Here is a 26,924-nt window from a genome sequence, read left to right on the forward strand (position 1 = left end):
GCAGCTAAGCTCAGCCACAAAGCTCCTTTGGTTGTACTCAAAGTGGAGCAGTGGGTCTGACTGCCAGGCTGCAGCTGGAGACAGGCAAGGAGGGTTTGGTTCCACCTTTCCTGGGCAGATCCAGCTCAGCTGGATGAGGGGCTGTAACCAGAGCTTCCCATGGGGACTTTGGACTGTTTTGTGCTCTCTGCCATAACCACACCAAGCCAGGTGTACTTTGGCACAGCAGCTGGAAATGGCCAGCTCCAAGGGGTCAGGGACCTGCCCTGCGTTCTGAAGGTATCACTGCATTATTTTTTACTCCCCCCCGCCCCAGGTAATCAGGATGTTGTTGCCGTAATTAGTATTAAATTTGCAGTATGATTGGTCTAGAGTCCTATATGCACACATCATTTCAGGACACTGTGCTGAATCCTGAGTTCACAGAGCCACAGAAACAGCCCTAGTTGTGCTCACACTTACTCCGGAGCTGCAGAGGAAAATTCAAGCCAGGGAAACTGAGTCTCTCTCACAGTAAAACCAAGCCAGTGTGAAGACAGTTTGAACAAGCTGGGGGTTGGGCCTTTACTGTTTCCTGAAGGTTCAAGCTGACAAGATAGACACCACGGAGGGAATTCAAACTTCTGACAGGCTCCAGTGCTCTGAAACAGATTCCTGGGTGAAATTAAATCCCAGTGTCACAAGGGACTCTCCAGCTGTGACAGTCTCTCACTAAGGTGGTGTGGCCCACAGAATTTTCCTGCTTACATCTGTGGTCTTGACCACTTTGAAATAAATCCAGGGGAGTGTCTGTTTTTAGCAGCAAGGTGGACCAAGGCTTTTCCACATACCTCTACAACCCAGTCAAACCCTTCTGGTATTTTAATATAAGGCTTTAGGAAGCTTCATATGGTTGTGTTTCCTTTTTAGCATTAGCACATGCCCACACCCAGCACTTCATTTTCCTAAAATACAAATGTGTACATGTATAATAAAAACGTTGACAAGTCCTAGTCAGAATTTAAGAAGTCTTAGCCCTGGAAACATGTTCACCTAAAAAAGGATAAAATGTGCCCCTTGCACTACTAATTTCTGATTCCACAGCCTGAGGATGCAGAACAGCAGTCCAAGGAGCACGTGCTACAGAATGTCATCTGGCATCAGCAAAGGTGCCATGGATGCTGCAGAGCTCTCCTGTAAGACTGCTGACTGTTTTCATGGCATCACATGAAACACAGAAATAAATAGCTTCTCTTCTATGATCACAGCATGAAAGTTTTGCTTTGCTGTCTATCCCTTCTCATTAAAAGCATAAAACACAACACAAGACAGGGATTAGACACAGAGCAGGCCAAACGCAACAGAACCACAGGGAAGAGCTCAAGGAGTAAAGGGATTGGCACATGTGCCAATAAAGGCAGCCCTGGTGTCAGCTACAAGTTGTACCCTCAGAAGCCAGAACTGAACTTCACTCAGAGAGGAGAGGAACAATAGGCACAGACACTCCAGACCACACAGGCGTGTACATCCAGTTCCTTCTCCTGAGCTTCAGTGCAGGTGTTAAAAGAAGCCTCTGCCCCAGCAAACTGTCATGAAACTGTTACTTTTTCTTTTCTCAAGTCCATTTAAAACCAACAGGCATACACTCTTTTCCTGTGAAGCAAGTTTAGGGGGTTTTTCCTATCTAAATTACAAACACATCAGAAGTCTCTCTCACCACAGCGCATCCTGTCTTTTCTCTGACTGACATTTAGAATACAAACTCTTTAGGGCAGGCTCTGTCTTTAGTTTTTATGTCTCATACAGAACCAAGACATATTCTCAGTGTTGAACAGTAAGTTAAAAAGGCCCATCTACACTCACAAGGTTACAGGACCCATGCCCAGCTTATCTGTGATACACACATGACATGGTCAGTAGAACAGGTCTGTACAGGCAAAGTCTCCATGTACACAAAACAAAACAGATCCTGACTTGTGTGCTGGGGCCTGCACACCTGGTGCAGTGTACACAGGAGGGCCTTGTTCATGAATCTGATTTTTAGAAGTCCCCAGGATCTCTGCAGACTGGGAGAAATAGGGAGAAGCAGGGAGGAGGAGGAAAAGAGAGGGAAGCTGTTGTGTCCAGCTCAGCTCCTCGCGGTGCTGTTGGTGAGCGGCTGGGGAAGGTGGGGGTGACTCAGGCACACAGACACTGTGCACTGGACTGTAGGGCTGAGGAAGGGTGAGAGCCCCTGCCCAGTGTGACCCCTTTCCTGGGCAAAAGCAAAGCAAATCCATCTCTCTCAGCAGTTCCAAGCAGCAGCTCCAGTCAGGCGCCATGATGACATCAGCCCTGCTTTTGCAATTATTTAACCTCTGTCGTTCAGATCAGCAATGAACCAGCAAGGGTGACTAATACACACATCAGCCCTGAGAAGTTATCAACACACCAAACAGGGGGCCAGCCCTCAGGAGTGAACTCTGCTTTCAGAAGTCTGTTTGGTCTGTATTTGGGGGAAAACTGTACAATATTGAACATTAGGTGTCCATGAGAAGCTCCAGGCAAACCTCGGTGTGCCATGGCAGTGTCAGTCCTTTTGCCAGAAGGATGCAGATGCAGCAGATATTTGCTTTTTCTCATTTCTGTGTGTCATTTTGCACTACTCCCCCCAACTCTGGCTCCTGCTCTCACTCCTCATACAAGCCTGGAAAAAGTAGCTTTTCTTAACAGACATCTACAATAAACATGCCGATACTTGAGATGTAAACTGGGAGGCTGGCATTCTAACAGAGCCTCTAAATCAACCTCAGGACCTTGTTAGCATAATTAGTGATAGGACTGGTGGCTTACAAGATCCAGGACAGAAAATGGAAAAATAGTAATAACAATAAAAAAATGCAGTTGTATCCTAGCAATTGCTGGGATGATTGCTGATGGTTCAAAAGCAAGTCATATCTTGCGTGAGACAAATACATTTTATATGATGTTTAATCTCACAGGAATTCTGCCGGAAATACTCAGAAGCTTGTTAGAGGAAAATATGAGAAGCTACTCATGTGAACAATAAAAGATTGTTGTGTGGTGGAGCTACTGTGACTCCCATGCTGCTAATAGGTGCACATCTTGCAATTACAAGCATACTGAAAAATAATGCTACATTCACTGCTCCTATTTACTAATATGAAGCTTTGGAGAAGAAGACAGTCCTGGACATCCTTCCAGCTTAAACTCAGGTAAGATGGAGAAGCACAGAGGAGGGGATTTGTTCAAGACCACCTGGAAGTCAGTGGCAGAGCCAGAAATATATAGATCCCTGTCTATAAGGGATCTGAGAGCACTAATAAGTTTTAATGGCTATAATCAGTCTGACCTGAAGCCTGCACCCTCTGCCCATGGTCAGGAGTCTCACTGAAGCTCAGCCCTGGGTCTTTAATCACCAAATGAGCAAAGCTGAGTCCCCAGCTCACACACAGAAGTGCCTGTGCCTGTCCAGGGACCTTGTTGATCTTGACCCACTAATTTCCCAGCTTGACCTCAGGCCAAGCTCATCACTGTGGACCTGCCTGGTGATAACTTGGCTGTGTCTGACCATTATTAGCCTTGCTAGGCCTGATCCTGACCTGTGGATTCACTTCCTGGCTTGAGGTTGGACCTGCCTCATCTCCACAAAATTGTCTGATGCTCTGGACTCCAGGTTGAAGTTGGCTGCCACTCCCAGGCCATCCCTGCCTGTCTCCCTTGAGGGCTGTGGGGTGGGCCCTGGCTGGAGAGGACCACATTGCCACTTGCAGCCACATTATCCCTGTCAGTTCCCTGTGTCTTTGGGAGCAGACAGTTCCTGCTGCACCCTGACATCACCCTAATACACCACCCTGCCTCCCTTGTCTGCATAGCACCAAGGGCAGGAAGAGAAATGCCACATGTGTTAATTTGACCGGGGAAGACAGGCAGAAAGAAATAAGGTACAAACTCAAACTGGAACTCTTCTTTGTTCTGTGTTTTAAACATGTCCTTCCTCCCACTTCCCATTGGAGATGGCAGCATTGCCTGCCCCAACAAAAAGCAGCAGCAAGAGGAGGTGAAGGGGTCATAGAAGGAGGTTCATGTTCTGCATCAGTGTCCCTTGAGAACAATAAATATTGTCTGACAAGAGTAGAAGCAAGAGGAATCAGGCTTTAGCAGGAGGAAGTGATCACAGCAGAGGGCTTGAGAGCACAGGAAGGAAAGGCAGAGACCTGGGAAGGGGAAGCACTGTCAGATTACTCAGGAGAACAGCCAGAGAAGGCAGATGCTGCTTCTGAGGATAGATTTGTGTTGGGCTCAGCAAAGTTCTAGGGCAGCTCTGGTATTTGGGGCTCAGAAAGGTAGAGGGGTTCAGCACGCACTGGATGGAAGATGTGAGATGCAAAGAGCTCACAGCTAAAAGGGCCAGGTTGTCCTTTGCCTGATGTTAGATACATTCCTGCTCCTAGCTGCAGGGATCTGGCATCAGACCCTAGCTTTCTTGAGAAGCCTTCGGTGTGGAATGCAGCATTCCAGCAGGGTTTATCTTGCACTAGGGGACCTGGATGTCTGGAGCCTTGGCTCCATGTATGGAGGGAAGAACAGCTCATCCAATAGTTTGGTCTCTAACTACAATCTCTCCTAAATTAGGCTTTTCACACAGAACAGCAGGAAATTCACATACAGCTCATGCTGAGGTTAAAAGGCAGCAATTGTCTAAATCTTCATATACAGACAATTGTTGGCCTTTTAATTTGGAAGATAAAGGAGGTGACTCAACAGAAAAGGGTTCAGGCTGAATTAGCAAGATCTTTCTTAGGAGTTAGATATATAGCAAGAAAGCAAAATAACTTAGAGGCAGACAGGAATAAAATTGTGTTGTGGAGGTTCAGGGTATGGAATGCAGCTTTTGCCACAGACAGTTTCTCTGCTTTTCCATTCCTGAGACACCATGTGCAGCCCATGGAGTGAATTAAGAGACAAAGGAAGTTAATACCTCCATAGCATCCAATACTTTACATATCTACAAACCTCCTTAGACACTGTTAACCTATCTCCACACAATGGCTCTTCCATGAGAACTGGGCCTTGCTCAAAGTTTATTGTAATTTGGAATTAGAAACCTCTGTCAGCCTCACGAGTGACAGTGCTGAAGTAAAGCCCAAGATCCAGGCTTTTAGAGGAATGGATGTCGTGAGGGCAAACTGTGGATTACACTTCTCTGGGGTCCTGCAAGTGGCTAATTAGCCCAGAGAAGCACTGAAATTCCCTTAGTCTCTCCCTGCTGGAGGCATGCCAATGGAGTCTGCCTTATTCTTACATGAAGGAGTATCTGAAGAAGGATCAAAGGATGAGACCAAGATTTCATGGCTAGTGAATCAGGCAAGTCTGTGGAGGGTTTCGATATGATCTTTACAATAAAGAGAAAACTTCTCTACTCAGTGACATGTCAGTTACGGGATGTTCATTTTCCAGCTTTTACTATTATGAGTGTTAAATTCCTTACGTCAATTGAAAAAAATGATGCAGATGTTTTCAAACGCAGTGTGGGCTCAGGTGTATTTCTGCAATGTAAAGTCTGAGATTCCTACACTTTCAAAGGGATTTGGGACACTCATTGGGATGCTTTGGAAAAGACTACCTTAAGTAACTATGTCCTTACAGAGTTACCACCGAAGGCAGTGAGCAAGCCTGCCCTGTAAGTAAATGCTTTTAGGGACCAGCTAGCAGAGATGGATGTGGGGTATTCCTGCCCCTTTGCCCTTTCTCCAGAGCATTTTAAAGCACTCCGTAATCATAAATGTAGGAAGAATGTGCTTTCCTTCTGTCCATCCCCACCCTGCTATGGGAAAGAAAAGAATTATTATGACAATTGGGCAATTGTAAACCAGAGTAATTAAGTGATTTGCCAAAGGCCAGGTAGCCAAACTGGGGAACTGAACCCAAGCGTCCTCATTCCTGCTCCTCCCCCGGAGCCGATACACAGACCCTGAAAGGTCGGAATCCTTCTTCCCTGGGGAAGATTTCATTTCCTCCTTTGAACACTGAGGGAGGGGCCCCTCTAAATCACAGGTTAGGCAGGCACTGAACTGAGTTAACACGATGTACTTCCCTGCACCATGTCTTGGAGGTGTAGTTAGGTGTTACTACATGCACTGCTGCAGCTCCTAAAGGTCTCTGCCAAAAGCAAGCCCCATTGTGTTGGCCACTCTTCACACACAGTGTGAGAGAGTCCCTGCTCCCAAAGAACTTTAATATTCTTTGATATTTCTGGGAAACGTTTCATGAGAGAATTTCAGCATAGAGTACAGGGCCTGTTTCTTCCTTTTAACTTAGATTACTCCAGGATAACTCCACTCAATTCAACACAAACCTGTCAGAGATGAGATTCCAGATCCATTATGTTGCAGTCTCTCTTTTTAAAAACGCTGGAGCATGTATAGCAAATAATCAGGAAATTAGTGGACAGGTGGCATTCATTTTCTCCAATGTCACCAATTTGGTTGCTGTTGTGGAAACACAGCAAGGCACAGCAACTGCTATTTCAGTGCAGAGAGCCATCCCTGAGCCCCAGATGGTGACCATATGATCTTTCCCTCTTATGGACCATAGACATGTTTCCTACCCTTAGAATTGGACTTCTGCTTGCAAAGAGGGCTCACCTAAATCTGCCTACCCGCCCCCACCCCCCGCCAGCACCTGGGTGCAACACAGGTCCCTTCAGGAATCCAGCAAAGAACCAGACAGAGGGTAAACAATTTGTGGGAAAAGCACAACCTGACTCAATTAGAATTTCCTCCATGAATAGCTCCCTATGTCAGAACTTAAGGCCCCAATTCATAGGGAAATCTGGGACCCATTTCCTCAGGAATTGCTAGCTATTTACGCAGAGAAAGTACTGCATTCTGATTTTGTTTTCTGGACAGTCTGGGGTGGGCTTTATGCTCACGTGAATAGACTGGATTTATGCTGGGCTGGTAGCAGTGACAAGTGAAGAGATCTGTACTTCTAAACTTGTGTCCTCCAGCACCTCATCTCTTCTCCTTGGCAGAAGGTGTCCAGGTATCAGGAAATGCTGATCTGCTGCTGTAGATGAACGCACTCCTCCACTCAGCCCAACTTTGTCAAGAGCCCAAAATCTACACCTGGCTGGTACAAAGTAGAGTAATTTTCTGTCATCTCCTTGCTAAGGAGCCCATGAACTCCCAAAGCCCAACATACAGCTCTAGTCATGATCTGGAGAGTGTTGGAGTATAGGAGGATAATGGTTAATACACAGGAACCATCTGTGGGCCAGAGCCCTGTGCATCCCATGAAACACACCTCTCTTAGAGTTCTCTTAGCACAGGTGACAGATATCCTTCCTCAGGAAAGACACTACTGTGGTGTCTTTTACTCTGGCAAATGGGAATTGTCTGTGGAGTAAGATGTCACAAGAGAAGAATGAGTCTGGTACTGCCTGACCCTCAAGCAATAGTTACAATGATCTCCCAAAACCTCCAGAGTGTAGAATGCACCCTTTTCAAAGGCCCAGCCTTAACCACACACTCCTGTACAAACAAAATTGGATCTAATTCCAACTCCTATGGCCTTTCCTAGAGTTAAACAAAGCTTTGTGGAGCTGAATGATAACAAACCACAGAGGGAGAGAGAAACTGCATGAAGAAAAAAAAAAGCAAAACATTTGTCCCTGACATTTGAAAAATTCTTATTTGCCTAACTCCCCTGATTTCAGCAGAGCAGTATAACTTTATACCAGCTTCCAAGTTTGTGTCTCTTTTTTTAAAATCTCTCTTCTAACAAAGTCTGAAAGCAGCAGAGGAGTTCAGGCAGACGTGTGTAGGCTGTCTCAGACAGCAGGGGCTTCAGGCAAGAAGAATTTCAGGCCAACAGCAGCAAGAAAGAGAAAAGGTTGGTGGTGGAGGAAAAGAAGATGAAGAGGGAAGCAGTGAGAGGCAATTCTTGTGGTTTGGAAGTTCCTGTGGCTCTGTGTACAGTCAGCATTTCTGTCTGCAAACAGAAACATTTCTATTTGCTTTGCAAGCCAGATTTCTCAACCTTTAGCCTTCTGACCTTCAGTGTATCTGGCACTGATCAGGTGTGAGATTGCAGCTCCCTGCTCACAGGGACAGAGCTTTTTCTCTTGGTCCAGCAGCCAGATGAGATGGGGCTCCCCAGAAAAGACTGACACTCACCACAGTGAGTGGTGAGTGAAATGGCAGTGCAAGGAGAAAGCCCCAAAACCACTCTCTTCAGATGAAGGTTTGCCTCAGCTTAGGTTCTTCCATGTTGTCCAATTTCAATAAAGCCAGACTTCAGGAATGAGTATCTAGGCATGAGCTGCACATATGCTAAGAATCAGATCCAGGTTCCACCTGCTCAAAGGTACACAGTGCTATCTCTGTTGGACTCTGCCAGAAGAAGAGGAAAGCAATGTCTATATTTGACCATTCTGGTCTTTCAATTTGTCCTTGTCAAATAAAAATAAAATAAAATAAGGGTTTTTTGAAGGCAGTACAGTTTCTTTATACCACATGCCCATGTTTATTGACATATAAAATTCCCTGTTTGACTACACCCCACCCAGGCTCTTGTACACACCTGCATAAGTCTATAATTTTATCCCATGAATCATTCTGTACCATCAGATCACACCCAAGTTACCAAAACTTTAAGGAAGTGGCAAGTTCATTATGCTGGTTTTCATCTCAGTTTTAAAATTGAAGAATATTTTATTGGTGGCCTAAATCCACGAATATTTCTTAAAAAAAAAATACAGGTAGAAAGACCAGATAAAAATAATTAGTTAAATGCATTCAACAAAAGGGAGGGCAATGGAAGGGAGAACTAATAAATGACCTTTAAGAGGCTGTTTGGACTCATCTTGCAGAGGCTGTCTACATCATGGGGTACTGCAAAGCTGAAGCATTCTAAATGGGTCAAGCTCACCAAAAATCATGAGACTGAGGAAAAATTGTAACTTCCAATTTAAATTAAAGGGGTTTGGGTTATTTTCCTCTGGGTTTTGCAACGCTGGGAGAGTATTAAGGCCATGGTTTTAAGCACTTAAGCAGCCTTTGAAGGACTTTTTTTCCCAGGAAAGTGGAGATTTGCAGCTAAATTACTTATGTCAATAGCTAGGTGTTTAAGCAAACAACAGAAAAGGTTGCAATCCAAAAAGAAATCCAAATGCCATGGTGTACAAGAGCAATGCTGCAGTGGTTCAGGCTGGTTGGAGAATGAATGTTCTTTGTTAGAAACACAAAGTGAAGAACACCCAGCAGCACCCAGAGATCTGCAGGCAAACATTTGCAAATTGCATTTTTTCACTTTTGTCTACAATGTAGAACATACTTCTATCTTAGCAGAAATTTCTCACTTTTAAGTTCTCAGAGTTATTTTAGGGTTACCAAACACTGCTTGGGTTGACTGGCTCTGTAGTTCCTAGGATTAGGCTCAATGTGCTTCTTGACTTGCAGCCATTTGGCGGCTGTTTCGTTGTTACACAAATGTAACGTGCAGCAATGACAAGAACTTCTTGACATTCAATTATAAAATGATAGGCAGCCAAATAAGAAAATGGGATTACCTCCTGGGCAACTTAAATTTATGTAATATTGCCATTGGGTTGTTTTCTAGCCAGGACACTTAATTGCTAAGAAATGTGTTTACAGCTTGGTGTGTGCATTATCCATTTGGGACCATGACAGGAGTGACAGAATGGTAACAGAGATTGGCCAACAGTCTGGAAGAGGCTGCTTCCAGTGGGGAACTCCACCATGGTGCAAATGCTGGAAATCCATAATAACAACTGTCTCTGACCCAGTCAGGAAATAAAAGAAAAAGCGAGGCAGTGGTTGAAGTCTCTTACCTGTCCTGGAAGGGTCGAGGTTTGCAGAGATGATTGGGTGCCTTAGAGCCCGGATCTAGTTTTTCTCATGCACATTCATCATGCTTTATTGCTTGCTAATGGAACGACAAAGAAGAAATGGTCTAAATCTAATCATGCTGCAGTTGAGTCTGTCTGGAAACCCGCAGCAACATCGAGTATCAGATACCTCAGTGGGTCTCCCATGCACACACTCCCTCTGGTTAATGGCCTCCCTGCTCAGCACACTGTTACAACAGGGCTCTTTAATTCCCAGCTCTGCACAGTCCCACTGACATTTCCATTTGTTGTCCCCTCACCGTGGTGTTTGGTGCTATCAAAGTGCCGCCGCCACTCCAAGGGTTGCACTTATCCAACCTCTCTCTCCCTGTGCTCCCAGATCCTCTGTGATTGGCAGGAGGCTCTGGGCAGCAGACAAGGTGAACCCTGTAAACATGGCAAGAGATAAGGCAACAGCAAAGGGAATGATAACCACAAAAGTAGCTCACAGGGTTCAAGGGATGGAGGAACATGCACTGTTTATTTTTTGTGCTCTTGGATCAGCTGCAATTCCACATGTAAGCAAACTCATTCCGCCTCAGCTTTAGGACCTGGAAAGTCCCTTAGCACTGAGCATTATTTAACAAAGAATATATGCTTTCTTTATCTTTTATCTATATAGGAAACAAAACAAAAACAAAACAACCGAGACATTTGAACAATGCCTACAGCTCTGACTTAGGCCATGTCTCTGCCCTTGTTTGCACTGATGTAAATCAGAGATCTCTGCGAGAGATTTAAAATTGGCCTTTAAATTTCTTATCACATCACTCCTCTGCTCTGCCAGTGATCTGTTCTGTGTGTTTCTAACAACAGTGCCCATGCTTTTGCCAAGCCACAGTTACACATGGAATGCTTTCTCTCTCTCTCCAGGTACACGCAGTGCCTGTCCCCTCTTCTACTTTCATATAAAATACGCAGCTTTCATCCTGATCCCGAGAAGTGCACCACCAATTATACCAATCCCAGGGTTTTTTAACTCATTTCCCCAGCATTTGCTCAGCTGGCTTGCCCATCCCATTTGTTTATGATGAATTTTTTAATGATATTAACAATTACTTATTCCCAGGTGCATTTAACCAGAAGAGCAGGAACAGAGAGAAGTAACAGACTTAGGACTGCCTGGGCTTGCATGGTGGCAGCAACAATACATTTACAGGCTTCAAAGGCACAGATAGAGCTCCTTCTACATTTTGGGGGGCTTATGACTAGAACTGGCTGGCAGAAGGTGATTTTGAATGCACAGGGAATCTCTTATTTTGGTTTGCATTAGTTTGAGGGAGCAGTTTCACCTGAGAAATCCACGGCCATGCCTTGCACGGCACAGCTGTGAACCTGGCAGTGAAGTAGTCCATGCACAGACACGAATGTACACACAGCTGCACACTCACACACACCCTTGCACACCCTTACACACTCACACGCTGCCTTGCACACTCACACACACACACACTGCACTGCTGCAGTGCAATTGTGCTATGCCACAAGAGCACGATGTGAGAGGCAAGGCTTGATCTGCATTTCTGTCTCTCTGCCTTGACCCCTAATGCTCTCAGCACCACCAGGGCTCCTTCAGCAGCTCAACAGCTCCCTAACTTCTGTAATATCTGGGGCATGGATTAAATTCCATGGTTTGAATAATGGGCATTGATTTTTTTAATTTCTTCAGGAAAGTGATTTATTCTCTCCTTAAAATCCCTGTAACTGGTGTGTATTATCCAGCACTGCCAAGTTTTGTCAAGAGCTTGAGAGAAAGGGTGAATAAAGACACAGACACAGTTTACTTCTTTATGTCTGCAGACTACTCCTACCTCTGAGCTGCCAGGTAATATCATATAAGTCATATTACCCTTGTTCCCTTTCTATCTGTGGTTGACATAATTAGCGGAGAAAAATTGATGTAGCTGATGGTGACACAAGGCTGAATCTGCATCAGTCTGAAAACCAGGCAGCAATAACACTGAGTAACGTGACAAACTACCCAACCCTACATACATTGTGCATTTCTCCATAAAATCCAGGCAATGTGGCCTGCATCCTGCATGGATGCTTCAGCAATAAAAAGACTTTTTATAAAGAAAGTTTAAGAAATAGGATCTGAAAGTCTGTATCAAACAGAAATGATCCCCAAGGTACATTAAGATCTGACAGTCACCACTCAATTAGGAAGTGGGAGACAGCTGTCTGTCTGTCACTCTTTCTCTTCCTTGAGCACAAACATATTCAAAGTCAATCCAGACCTTTTTGTTTCATCAGCAGGTTTAGCCAGTTACCTGCTGGATGTAAAACAAGTTTAGGTACCAATTCTTGTAACTCAGTAATGGTCCAGTGTTATTCTCCCTCTCTCTACTTACAATGTCTGACAAGCTAATTGCCAAAGGAAAGAGAAACCTTCTCCCAGACACTGCAGCTCTGGGACTAAGGTCTATTTAGATTTGCCATTTGTCTGTCCCCGTTTCTAAGCACAGTTCAGAGAACTCTCCATGAAGAATAAGGCCCTTTCTCCTGGACCCTTTGAGAGATTTCCTATTAGTCACCAGGCTAATTAAAGGTTCCAGTTGCATTGCATTAGCACCTTTCATGTCATTAGAGTCCAGCTGCAGTGTGAGAATCACATATTTGCTGAGACTCCTGTGCCAGCCAGCAAGCTGGGAGCAGAGCTTTACATTTCATCACTTTGTAAAAGAAATACAATTAAGCAGTGTTCCCTGATCATATTGCAGTTTGCAAGAGGGGCTCTAAGCACCAATCACTGGAATGTCTGGCCATGATTGTATTGAAATGGTTCCTTGACAAGGGTTTATGAACACATTGTAATAAATCCATGGCCACCTAAGACTCCTTAATTGTCAGTGTACTGCACACGAAGCTGCTCAGAACCCCTTGGTGGAAATGCCCGTTGTGCCTGGGCACAGCACATGGCATCTCCACTTGACTTACAGGAAAATCTTCACCCTTTATTAGTATTGCAGGTGTGGTGCCACAGGGTTAAGGAGTTCTGAATTCACTCTGCGAAGGCTACTGGTGCAGAGATTTAGTTTATTATAACATTGTTAATTGACAGACTTGTATGCCTGTCTAGTCAATAACAGCCTGCTAAAAATATGCATTAAGCAGAGAGAATGAATCAGCTGCTAATAGCAGTCTGCCTGATTGTCAGCTTCTATCTATCTTCAGGATTTGTCGGAACCTTGTCACTATTGTGCTCCGGCAGCTCCAAGCCTGTAACATATTTATCCTCCAAACACCCCTCTGGGGCAGGGCGGTTGTTGCTCTCACCAGTTTACAGATGGGAAACTGTGATATTGAGAGGGAGAGTGATTTGCCCAAGGTCACACAAGAAATCTGTAGCAAAACAGGGAATAGTTCATCAGTCTGACAACCCCAGGGGGATTAACCCACCCCCTGCCAGGACATCCTTCTTGTCTCCTTCCTCTTTCAAATCAGCAGTTACAGTGGTTTATACCAGTAGAAATTCTTTGGAATTCCTTGAGAATGCAGAGTCTTCTATTTCTGAGTGGATGAAGTATTCACTGTAAGGCCCCCTGCCACAATTCCAAAATGCTGACATCCCAAAGCCAAACTTTAAAACATTAAATATACAGAACTTCTTTAAAACTAGTGCCTCCTTTAAACCAAATTCTAGCTCTTCTCTTTGGGCGCATTTCTTGTGGCTGTTAACACCTCTAGCGCCAGGTATAGGGAAACAATGACCACCCTACACTGCTGTGGGGAGGTATACAATGAGCAGCAGTGTCAGAGAGAGATGTGAATCTGTGAACTGGCCTTGAGTCTTGGCAAGTACATGAGTCTTTTAGTTCATGTATCAAATATGTTTGCTTGTAATTCAGTAAGCTGACATAGGATTTTAGGGAACATTAACTCATATGTTATTGTGATGCTGTGATTTATTATACTGTTGCTATTATTAATGTTTCTTATGTGCTATGCAATGAACAAATTTAAGCTAGACATGATCCTTCTTGTGAAGTTTGCCTTCCAAATAACATATGATAAAGGAAAAAAGATAAGGGAAGACTGGGGCAGTTGATCTCAAGAACATGGACATAAGGTGACTAATAATGGGCTGGAAACATGCCCAGGTTGTGGGCACAGAAGCTGAGCAGTGCCAGTCACACTGGAGGGGGAGGAAGGTAGTCAGGTCAGAGGAGCAGAGCCAAATGCCCATTCCTGCAGCACAGCTCCTGTGTCCCATGGCGCTGGGTACACACAGATCAGCCGTGCTCGTGGAGCCCCTTGAACAGCCCTCTGGCACTGCCTGCTGAAGTGGTACCACAGCTGTGGGTTTGGAGACTGGAGATGAGTTGTGGATGCTCCATCAGTGTTCAAGGCCAGGTTGGATGGGCTTTGAGCAACCTGATCTAGTGCAGGTTGTCCGTGCCCATGGCAGAAGGGTTGGATTGGATGATCTTTAAAGATCCCTGCCAATCCAAACCATCCTACAATTCTGTGAATTTTTTGTATATGGCAAGTCTAGAAGTAAGATGGTAAAACCAGCAAGATCTAGTCAAAGAAAAAAAATCTGTTACATTTGCTTATTTTTGCCTCATACACTTTTTCAGCAAGGACCACACACATGCTTTACAATGCCAGGGTTGCCTCCTGTATCTTCCTGCATGCAGCTTCAAATCCCCAGTGTTTCAGGACCACAATTATGCACAGGGAGCCACTGTCAGAGGAAAAGCACGGTGGTTTCTCTTGGGCTGGGTAGAGACCCAAACCACCAGTTTTAGTTCCTCTACCCGCCTTTCCTCCTGTGATTCTCCTTTCTCTCCACAGTTATGTCGGGGTTGCTTCGGGAAGTCAAACTCCTCACTCCATTTCTGTGGGTCCTGCAGGCAGCTGTGGCCGTAGCAGGTGATGATTCTCCAGCATCCCCTTCCTGTCCTTGATGTCTGTCAGCCTCTCCATCAAGAGGAGACACTCCAGCTGAGGGTGCAGCTGCTGGAGCTACCAGCCAGCCAAGGCTGCTGGGTGGCAGCACTCAGAAGAAAGGAGAAGTACCCAGAAAGGCCTGACCAGCACACACAAACCTGCTCCTTCCTGGAAAAAGTAAGGGGTTTCAGTCTTTTTGAGAACCCCAAAGAATTTTCCTCCACCTTCCTACAGGTGGAGAGGTTGGACAGACACTGGACTGAACCATCCTCCCAGCCCACCAACAGTCTCTGTTCAAAAGACTTGTGTGCAGCTCAGTAAAGCAAACTTCCAAGCTGTCTAGCCCATTGACCCAATATGGAAAAAACCTTATTTAAGGCAGGTAGTGATGGAGACAGTGTCAGCTTTTACTGGGACAGACTTTGCTGAAGGGAGAGCTGGGCTCTGAAGCTGTAGGTTCCTGTCCTATGAAGGAAGAAGTGAGGTCAGGGGTTCAAAGACAGTGTTATTTAAAAGTCTGAAATGTTCATTTTCAACTCACTAAAGTCTGGCATTGATAATTTCTAGTTCTCCTAAAAGACTAAAATATCAAAGGGGAGCAGTGAAGGGTCTTTGTGCAATGAGTGTCATCAAGGCAAGATTGTCCCTGACAGCTGACAGTGAGTGAGCCTGATGAGTGGCTTCACCAATTTGCAGCTCTGCATCAGCATCTACCAAATGGAGACAACAGCTCAGGTCAGGGGTGAAATGAGTCTGGGCCTGTACTTGAAACTAGAGTTGTCCTAAAGAGGAAGGTGCCCAGGAAATTGCAGATAGCATTATAATGGTGAACACCAGAGTGAGTATATTCTGTAAGGAGCTGGTAAACCCTCTAGCAAATGAGAACTGAGTTAACTTCTGTTTTTCCTTGTATCTGCCTTCCTGGCAATATTAATTATTAAGGAGTTGAAGTCAATTCAGAACCCCCTAACAGTCCATAACAGTCCCATTATTACCACCTGAACTTCTTGGCACCACACAAGTACATGGATAGTGGCAGACACAGAGCTACTAAAGCCAAGGAGATGCTCCAGAATGTCAGCTACTGGAATGCTCATAGATATTAATGAACTCACAACTTTTCCATGAGATGGGTCAGTATTGTTAACCCCATTTACAAACAAGGATATTGAGTAAGACAGAGGGGAAGTGACTCACTGAAAACCGCTCTGTATTGGAGACAGGAATAGGACTCAGATCTCATGACTCCCATTCCTGAGTCTCAACCACTATTAGATTGAAGCTGTAGAGCTCCACATTTGCTGAGGGCTGGAAGAGGGAAGAAACAAGAGGTGGGAAGGGTGCGGAGCTTCTTTGAATCAAAACTAAATGCAAGTTTCCTGGAATGAAGCCACCACTAATTTCAATACATTTACTTAGATCTTGAGCTTTGGGATGGCATGAACAGCTGTGAATCATCTTGGCCAGTCAAAGGAATAATTAATTGTTGTGGGTAAATCTCAAAAGGTTTAGGGGTCAGGTAAGGTAAGCAGCAAAGCTTATCCTTGACTGCTCTTTTCTGCTCTGCAAACTGGAGGCACTCACTAGAACACTTACCCTGTGGATTCCTTATGCCAGATCTGTCCATCTGTTGCACACACTTTCTGCCTCATCTTCTATTTTGATTATAAACTATTCAGTGCTGGGATTGTCTCTATTTTAGAGGGTTTTATAGTACCTGCCATCGCACAGCCTTGAGATATATAAGGATAAAGAAGTACCAGGGGTACAGCCATTGCCCAAATAGTAATAGAGGCTGAACAGTTTGGTTCCTGAGATTTTTTATGCTTCCTGATTATAGCAGGAGTGGCTTCCTTGATAGTGGTGCTTTGATAGTTTTGCTCCCAGCACAGCTCGCAACCAGGAAGCAGAAGAATGCAGAGCAATGATAGCCAGGATTTGCAGAGCAGCTCAGCATGCACGATCAGAAGCAGGTTTGCAAAAGGGCTCAGCTCCCATTTAGGCACCAAAATCACTACCTAGATTTAAAGAAGTGCCAAGCTGGTGGGCTACATAGCTCTTTAGAAGATCCAGCCCTAATGGCAGCTTGTGAGTGTTTGAGGATCTGGCTCAGTGTTTCAGATTGAAAAGGAACCAGGGCTGTGTGAAAAGCCCTGACTCAGTGTTGGGTACTGTTATTTTTCCAGGTTCTAGCCCCTCCTAGGTACTGTGAGATGAAACGTGCAAAAAGGTCTTGTGCTGTCCATTAGCTCTTGATTCCAAACCAAAATGTAAAGCTCAGTGTAAAAGGATGCTTTTTATTCCTACTCTCCTGCCCTGAAATCTCAGTTCCTCTTTAGGCAGAGCCTGAGGTTGTGATTGCCCTTCAGATCCTAAGGCTCCTAAGCAGGCCAAAGGAAATCTCATGGAAAAGGGAGCTCTGAGTGTTCTTTCCCAGTGTCCCTAACCCTTAACTCGTCCCTGAGTTAGGGAGGCAGTGTCCTATGTCCCTCAGGGTCACAGCTCTAAAACGAGACAGGGTGCTTTCCATCTGGACCTCTAACCATTCCTGCTCCTTTTCCGTTCCAGTGCAAATAGTGCCAAGCTATTGATGGTTTTTAGAAAGTTTAATTTTTTCACGGGGTAGAATAGAGGCACTGCAGGGCTCAGCTGTAACATTCCTGTGGAAGCCCTGAGAACCTCACTGAGAGCCCATAGGCATGGAGGAATTTAAAAGCCCTCAAGCCATGTCTGAACTGAGAACTTCAGAGCACAGACTTTCAGGTTCAGTTTCATTTTGAAAACGTCTGTAATGAAACATTTTGATATTTAAAAATTATTATAATTTACTTTTCCTTCCATGGGAAATTTCAAATATGTCACTTTTTTTTTTTTTTTTTAATTTTGCCCTTGAAATAGAACTCTACATCCCCTGCATAAATTTTCCAGGAATTTCCCCAAATTTCCAGATTCTAGGATTACCTATAAAGCAGACATGCTAGCTTTCAACCCTCTTCGGTGCCCTGACTCCACAGTCTTTTTTCCAATTATGATTACATTTTAAAGAAAGAGTTTATAATCCCTTGCCAAAAAAAATGAGCTTCCTTTAGGTTCCAAGTCTGGAGAAAGGTTCCCTTTTGTTCCTACTAAAGAGATATGTTGCCTGGTGCTGACTGGGAGCAGAGACACTCCTGCATTCCCAGCCCTGACACTAACTGCCCCTGTGGCCCCAGGCTAATCACTTAAATGCTCTGGCTCAGTCTCCCCATTGGTAAAACAGAGATAATGATACTTACCATCTTCTTCACAGGGGTGTTGCAGAGGAATAATTAGTTTGTGTCTGTAAAGCACTTTGAAGATAAAAAGCACAATACAATTGATAATAATTATTGCTATGCAGACTGGTTCTCTCTTCCCCAACAACTTACTGGTGCAGAAAGGTAAGGAAAGCCCTGAACTGAACTGTCTCCCAGTAGAGCCCCAGTTTCAACAGGAGTTGAAAAACCAAAACCATAAGCCAGCCACCCCAAAATTTTTAAGCTTTAAATCTGTTTTAGTGACCCTAGTTCCAAGTTGCCAAAGTTAGACGTATCACTGCATGGAAGGGAGATTTGTTTTTCTCTGTCTCTTTTTCTCTAGTCCCTCGCAGTTTTTAATAGCATTTTGTGCCTTCAAAAGCTTCCATCAGTCCCTGATACCTCTGCCTCGCCTGGCATGGGGCAGCAGCTTATTATACACGAGTTCGTTACAGCCTTGGCTTCAAAGCTCCCCGGTTCAAAGGGTGCCAGAAGTGTTGAACAGGTCAGCACTTTAATGCTGATCCACACATCTTTAGAGGGCAGTAACATCGCCACAGTTTTGTTCCTGGGGGAAACAGAGAATAACTGGTTTGTAGAGTTCCCTTTGGCCTTAGCGCTGGCCACAGAATTGGATGCTCCTGGTGGCAGAGATCAAGCGTCACGGAACCCTGGAGTGGGTGAGCGTGGAGGGCTGTGATGTAGTGAATGAGTGAAAATGTGCCTTTGTGAGTCACTGACTTGCTCTTAATAGCAGCTGTGGAGGAACAGGGAAGGATAAAGGAATAGGGGGGTAAAGGAGCAAAAAGTAGCAGAAAGGATAAAATAATCTAAACTAGTTCTTTCCATGCACTTATTTTTTGAGACAAGTGGTAGATGTACCTAAAAATTACCAAAAATTAATCAGAGAAACTACTGCTCCAAAGATGCTTCCTGCAAAAGCTGAACCAGATCCTCTTCTCAGACTTGGTGGGGGGAAACATGGGGGACAAGAAACAAAACAACCTAGATATGGAATATTGGCTAGAATATTTTTCATTTGCACATAGACTTGAACTTCCTGTACTGAGAGGCAAAGTCTTCTGCAGAAGGCCCTTCTTACTGCATTTATGACCAAAGAGGAAGCCAGAAAATACAGAAAGAATTCTGTTCCACAGAGATCCTGAAGATAATTTTCCAAAGAGACAGTTTGAAGAAGTAGCATTTGAGTCACTGGACATACATTTAGGCTGAATCCAAATATTGAAAGTAAACACCAAATCTTCCTTTCTGGTACCAGCCAAAGCAGAAAAAGCCATTGTTACACTGGGTATATTAATTTTCTGTTAAATTGATCTGAATCAGAAATGGTACCAAGCCCTGGAAGAGCTTTGCACAGCCTGGTTTTAATCAAATGCAGGATGTCTGATGGCAGAATTTGCCTTGCAGTGTCTGATTGGGAAATTGATATTAGCAGATTGCTTTGAGTAAGATGAACCAGAGACTTTAGAAAAAGCAAACACAACAAAAGGGGGTCTGTGAGGACCCTGGGAAGAGCTGTGCTCTGCAGCACATGAAATGTATCACAACCCAGCCCACATCTCCTGGGTGTGATTTATTGCAAAGCATCACTTAAATACAGATGCCTACAGACTGCAGATACCTAGAGAGTGGGCATTTCCAGACAATTACAAAAAGATTATTTTGATGGCTTAAATAGAATGTGGATCTTTCAGTTGACATGGATGAAATTCTCAGCAAGGAATGATTCAAGAGAGAAAAGTAAAAGATGTGGACTCCAGCATAATAGGGTCCATCCCAGCTGCCTGATTTCAACTTGGTTGTCAGAAAAAACAGCCCATAATTAGGACACCACTCATTTCTTATTTCTCTTGCTTCATCCCCTTGTTTCTGGTCCCTGGGGAGGGCGAGTTCATTCACATAGAGCACACCTGTGGTAGCCCCTCAGTCTGCAAAGGTGAAACTTGCATTTCTGAAAGGCGTTTTTTACCAGTGCTTGCCCAGTTCCACGCCCAAAGACTGAATTTCTGTTTGCACAACCATAGAGACTGCTGCAAAACCCTGTATTTTAATGAGAATATGGAGCCTACCAAGTGCACAGGTGCCTGTAAAAGGTAGAGATTTCATTTGGGAAGGAGATGATGCTGCATTTGGCCTAATCTATGGAAGTGTAGCTCTTCTGAGTCTCAGGTGAAACTATAAAGCTTCCCTGTCTATAAAACTGTCCTCCTCAGTTTGCCTTAGGCTCAGCCATCCTTGCACCTTCAGAAAAATACTCAGAAATACATTTCCCTTCTTCTTTTTCCAGGGCCTGGGTGGCATGATCTCTTAATGCATCTGCCTGTTTATGTTAGCAAAATGGAAAGCAGCTTTGTTTATGGAAAAGATCTATTTTTGTTTTACTTTTTTCTCTCAACTAAACTGACTTTTATCCAGGATTGTGTTTTGCTTTGGGAAAAGAAATGTGCTGCAATTCTTAGCCCTAGCTTAAAAGTCAGGTCAAGAGGAAAGGGGGAAATCCCGATCATATTATTTAATTTTGTAGGATTATCCTGCAGCCTGGAAATCTAAAAAACCGGAAGAGTTAATATCCCCTCTTCTCTGCAACCTCTTGCTCTGTGTCCTTGTGCAATGACATTTGCTATTCTCCCACATATATTTACACAAGCCAGATCAGAAACAAAACCAGTATTTCCATTGTCTGGGCAGGGGGACAGTGTGTGGCATCCAGGGGAGAAGGCAATTTCAGAAGCCATCGTGCTCCCCTGAGGATAAATCATGTCATTGTGCGTCTTTCAAGTTCCTCAGACTTTGATCTTGCAAGAGATCGAACAGGATCAGGTCATGGATGGTAGATTTTGAATGCAGACCCAGACAGGGCATCATGACGTGGAGATGATGTGGTGAGGTGTGGAGCACAGAGTGCAGCCTTATCCCTCTGCAGCCATCGTGGAGAATCTGAGAAACAAATCTGTGTGTGCAAACTGCCAAAACATAAAGGGTTTTGCTCCTGGCTTGGGAGGAGATCTGCCCAGTCCTCATCATGACACACTGCTGGGCAGGTTTTGACAAAAGCTGACACTGAAAGCTTGGTTCTGATTCTAGCTCTGCTGCTGGCTCACAAGATGGATTTTGTCAATTCTCCTCATCTTCCTCAAGGAGATGTAGATCACACCTGCCTGCTTTGGAGAACTGTTCTGCCCTCTTTGCATGTGTGGTATGAAATTAGGGGTTGTATGAAATATGGCCATCACTGTATGACATTTAACATGGTGAATTCATGGTGACACCCATCTGTACACATATAATATATCCTTAAAGCTCTGTGACATAGGGAATATATTATCCCAATTTCAACTATGAAGGTGTGTTATGGAAAACAGTGGCAGCACTGTCTACTATGAAGGTTGTCTGACTTTTCCCAATAACATGTGTGTGATTTTCTATGATGTATATAAACACATCTGCATTAAAACCACTGTGTTGATGCAATGCAGGGCACTCAAAAATTATGGAAATTACAGATTTTAGGTAGGTCATGCAGCTTCAGTTCAACCCCCCAGTGCATATGGCTCCATGACACAGTCATTTAGAATATAACCACACAGATTTCATTCCACATTTTCCCTGCTTCCATTTTCAGAACTTGTGCAAATCACAGCGCTGGTTGCACCCTTCAAACTAATATCCATGGGAATCTTTAAATACAAGCTGTTAAAGTGACCTAAATGTAAGAGTTTGCTGGTACCCAGTAATAACACGATAGGATAGCCAGGGTAGGCACTATCAAAAAGGATAATGAACAATGATAATAACCCTTAATAAGTCATAAGAAATAATAAAGTAGGTAATGAGGTGCCAGTTTTCACAGTTAGCTGTGAAATGTTTCTCATGTTGACTTGAGAAAAACCATATAAGGGGATGAAAATGGCCATTTCAGTTGATTTACTCTCACTTCCAACATTTCTTCCTAACATCAAATTTGTGAACTGGAACAACGTAGCTTAACTATGTTCTGATACATGTTCTGTGCAGAGAAATCCTTTGAAAAATGCAGAATCAATTGAAGAACAAGGAACAATAAGATATCAGCTAGTTTCTGGCTGATTTCCCATCTGACATTGTAAAAGCATCCAGGACTATTTGTTTAATTTGAAATGGAATAGTGAGCCATGGAACCATCCTGGAACCCCTCCTAGCACATATGCACATACACAGACCCCAGCAACTCGCTCCCTACCCACAGCCATCTGTCATGTGTGCCAACTGGAGCAAACCACTCCTATTACTCAACAAGGAGCTCATTATAGCTTCCTCTTCATCCACGGGGCTTTTGGAAAAGCTCACATTCAGGGCCAATGTGAAGCAGGGAGGGAAGGCATTCAGGACTGGGGTGCAGTCTCTTCCATTGTTTCCTTCCACATCAAAGTGCAGGTATTTCAGTGACAACCATTATTATTGTCACCCAGGAGAACATCTCTTCTTCCTGGAACCCTGTTATGACTGGTAGGCAGTCCAGGCTGACCTGCTCTGGACTGCTTCAAGAGTTTATTTCATTTTCCTTATCTATAAGTGTGTTTTGAATCATTCATTTAATTTAAATTTTCCCCGGTTTCCCATCACCACAGGGAAGTACTCACTGGAGCAGATTTTCAAGAGATACCACAGCTCAGTTCCACCATCACAAACTTCATTCCCTGTGATTTCACTTGTGGCCAGCCCATATTTGTTATTTCAATGCCATTTCCTACCCTTGAAACTCCATCGACTCTTTGGGACAGAGATGATTTTATTACATTGAATTATTCAGTGTCCAGCACAGCAAGGACCTGATCACAAATATTGCAATATATTAAACAAGAAATGGCAAAGCTACAGAGGAAAACTCTGGCACAAAACCAAATCCTTTTTCTTAATGTCTACCTGAAGCAGATGCTGGTGGTACATGTAACGTGTGGGGCTTTGCTGATTTACACCCTTGTAAAAATCAGTATTCAAAGCTCCTTTTCATGTGCAGCTTCCATCTAAGTAAAGGAGATACTGCATATCAAAGGCAGCTGCACCAGCCACTTTAGATTTATTAGTAAATCCATTGAAAAAACATTTCCAATGAAATAAATCTCAGCCTGCTGACTTCCTCCTATTCTTTACTTATCCTCTTATTGATTTTTGTCTCAGAGATTTAAACCTCTCAATTTGTTTTATGAGACACTTGTCGAACAGATGACAAGAAAAAAGACAGTGCTGGATATTTTCTTTAGCAGTTTTAAGTAGAAATAAAGAGCATTTCTTTGAAATTAGTCTTGCTCCCGTGACACAGTAGGAAGAAAATATCTGACAAGCCCTTTAGAAGGCATTATCTCCGTGCATAGAGAAAGCTTACGGGCTGCCACCAACACAGCTTTGTGGCAGCAGTGCCCCAGAAGCTCATTGACAAGTTTGACATGTAAACAAGCTGTTGCTAAAAATATTTAACCTGGGGGACCCTGGCTAGTTGAAGGGGCTAGTAATGGAATACAGATCCTTTCACCTCCAGGCATCTGTTCCAAGCTATGCCATTGACTGAAAGTCATTATCGCTGGATGGCTGTGCAGAGGAATGAGTAGGTGGGCTCTGCTCTGTGTCTCGTGAGCAAATTGGGGCACTGCTGAACCACACTGGGATTTTCAACAGAAAGCTGGGACCTGGCACTGTCTGGTGGCTGGGGCCACTGCTCTCAGGAGGAAAATGTCCTCAGTTTATCCCCTTGCAGCTCCCCTCCACGTCCATGTCATCTGGCAGACACATTTGTCTTTGCAACAGCCCCTTCCCAAGCTGCTGTTGCTGTTCTGGAGATGAGAGAAGATGGAGAGAGAAAATGGAGGGGGACATCCATCCCCACCCTGCTCCTGCCTCCTGCCCCACAGCCTGAGCCTGTGCCAGCCGATGAATGCCAGGCACTGCCCTGGAACCCACATGCCAGCTGGTCATTTCTAAAGGCTCCCAGTTTGATTCTAAAGGTCCTGTAATCATACTTTTCCAGGAAAAGATACACATAGGCTAAAACACCACCTCCACCTTGCAGACCCACCTTCTGGAGCAGGAGTGACAGTACAAGGGACACTCCTGAAAGTGAAGCACTGACATTCACCCTTGGCAGGGCAGAGTCCTGTCAGACCAAGTGCCTCTCCTCAGCTCCACAGGGTTGGGAAGTTAGGGAAGGGGAATTTCTATTCTCACACGTTTTAAATTGCTGTTACTTCACCTACCCTCCTTTGCTCTGGGCTGTGTGCTCCAATGGCGCTGCCAGCTCTCAGGCAATCAAACAGCTTTCCCTCCATTTTGTTACTCAGCTTGAGCAGCTCAACACCTAAAATCATGCACTGAAGACAGACTCAGAGGCAGTGCCACTAACTCACAGACCTTGGGCTGTGTTACCCCATTTTGGTGTCATTTTAACTCAGCTTTGTTCCCCTGAGGTGGCAGCAGTGCCCTCACAGCAGCGGCCAGGCCTCAGCCACGCTCTGGGGCTGCACCTCCTTCCCTCCACAGTGGTGGTGCCAATCAGGAGCCCTGCCCTTCACAGCCTCCCGGCAGCCCTGCACAGCTGAATTTCACCTCATGTCACACACATTATATAAAAATATATATATATGTCATATATATATATATATATATGATAGAGGTGGGAGAGATTGCTCCCAGGCCAGGAGGGTTTGTTGGGGTATGGAGGCCCTGACATCCTGATAGGCCAGGACAGCTGTGAGAAGGTCGGCCTGGGGGAAAAAGGTGGGAAACCCTCACTCAACTCCTGCTGTCTAGAAAAAAGTCATTTTCCCAAACTTGGTGTTTCTGCCCCAATGGCTTCAGGCTGTCAGAGGACAGCAGGTGTCCTGTGAGGGGACTGGTGCTGTGTCATCAGCCATGAGCTGCTCTGAGGGGGATTTAAGGCTGGTCTTGTGTCCTCACAGGCCTTTCTGTGCCACTAAGCAGGAGGATTTAGTTCCATTATGTTGTCTTTATTGGGTTTTTTAAATTACAAACCTAGCACCTCTTCTAGTTCCCATTTACAGAGTTTTCAATTCCCTCTTACAGAGAAACCTCATCCCAGGAGCTCCAGGGCAAACACCCTCTCCACAGGCACAGGGACAATGTTGCCAGGCAAGGTTGGTGTTAATTTAACTTTGGGAATAGCAGGAACAATAGGACTAGAAGGGCCCTTCTGGTTCATCAGACTAGTCCTCTGTTGTTAGAGGCAACTACATTATATAATCCCTTTTGCAAATGATGCTGGCTTTATCCTAAAGCAAGCTGGGTTATTTTTGTCCCCCTGTGTCCATGGGAAGGCCCTTGGAGAACCTCCCTGCTGTAAGGACATCTTCATCCGAGGAGCATCTTGTTCACCATGGAGCATTGTTGTTATTAATCTCCAGCCATGCAGCCCAATTTGAATCCTATTACATTTTATTCCTAATTCTGGAATGCCCAGGATCATATGAGTTTTCCCCTGGAATACTCTGGCCCTCCACATTTGCAGCACTGCCCTTATTTTGTGTCACCAGCACAGTCCTACAGCAAGATCATTGATTCTGTCTGATATTTTTATCAGTCGAAAGGTTTTGCCTTGAGAAACTGTTCCAGACTCCCCTTCAGCACGCTCTCATCTCCCTTTTTGAAGGGAATGCATTGAGCAGAGCTTATCCAATCCTATTAATCCTCATACCTTTTTTTTTTTTTTTTTTTTTAGATTCAAATTCAAGGATGTATTGGCAATTCATGTTCTTCTATCATATATTGGTAAGGATGCTGTGTCCCATGCTGGCTGAGAGCTTTATGAACTCCAGTCCCCTGGAGAACCCCTGGATGCCACACCTTACTATATCTCTTATATATCAGCATACATTCCCTGTGTCTATAACCTCCATTATCTTTGACTCTATGCAGATTTTTTGACACAATTAATTTTTGCCCTTTCTACAGGACTTGTTTCCATCTGATATTTTGGCAGGACAGGAGAGAAAAAGAACAATGCAAGACCTTTACTTAGTGCACAAAATCCAGAGGGATCTTCTGTTTTCTTGTATACTGACTGTGCCATGGATGGTGGGCATTTCAGAGGAGGGGTCCTGTTACAAAGAGACCCGTTTCCCACCCTCTTTTTTGGCACTTCTCAGAAGGCCTCTTTGGAAGGGACTAATGGCCCTCTGGGACAAGCCCTCTTCTGCCAATAACCATAGGTCAAAAGTTAAACTGAACAGTGGAGAATGAAAACCGGATAAAATGCACTATAAATCTTGACATTCTAATTGAGAACTGTCCAGTGCAAACTGCACTAGTGTGTCTGGTTTACCTCAGTGCTCTACAAGAGGCCAGATCCTGCTTTCCTTAATGGCTTGAAGTACCCTACTGATTTTTACTGGGAATTCTCACTTGATTAAGACAAGCAAGATTTGGTCTTTGAAAAGACTTAAAGCTAATACCATTTCTGCAGCCATAGCAGCAGAATGATGGTTTTGCTTTCACAGTAAAGGCATGATCTTCTCATCTTTCAGGCGACAGTGACATGGCTGTGTATGTGTGTGTCTGGGGGCAGAGATTTGCAGGACAAAAAGATCTGTGGTCAAATACAGCTCATAAAGAGAATGTTTTACTGAAGTGAAATTTGCCTGAACATATCATGCCATCTAAGATGTTTTATAGATATTTTTGCTGTCTGAGGTAAATGGGGGAGGATGACACCTATTTTACAGACTGGTGAAATCAGAGCATGAAGAATTTAAATGACTCAGCCAAGATTACACAATAACTCAGTAGCAGACCCCAGCAGAGCCTGGAGTGCCAGTGCTCAGAACACTGGCCCAAACTGTCTCCTTGTCATCTCT

General features: G+C 44.4%; 1 protein-coding gene across 2 annotated transcripts in view; it reads right to left on the bottom strand.

Moving 5' to 3' along the window:
- The window catches only part of MYL10 (myosin light chain 10), a 91,433-nt gene extending 66,881 nt beyond the window's left edge, over window positions 1–24,552 (bottom strand). The window contains exon 1 of one of the 2 annotated variants that reach the window (XM_053995584.1): window positions 24,312–24,552. The gene's annotated coding sequence lies outside the window, so the exon portion shown is untranslated. The remainder of the gene's footprint in view (window positions 1–24,311) is intronic. The other variant, XM_053995585.1, reaches the window with a different exon arrangement.
- Between the last annotated feature and the right edge of the window lie 2,372 nt (window positions 24,553–26,924).

This window comes from Vidua macroura, chromosome 20 (assembly GCF_024509145.1).
Source record: "Vidua macroura isolate BioBank_ID:100142 chromosome 20, ASM2450914v1, whole genome shotgun sequence".
NCBI classification, from domain to species: domain Eukaryota; kingdom Metazoa; phylum Chordata; class Aves; order Passeriformes; family Viduidae; genus Vidua; species Vidua macroura.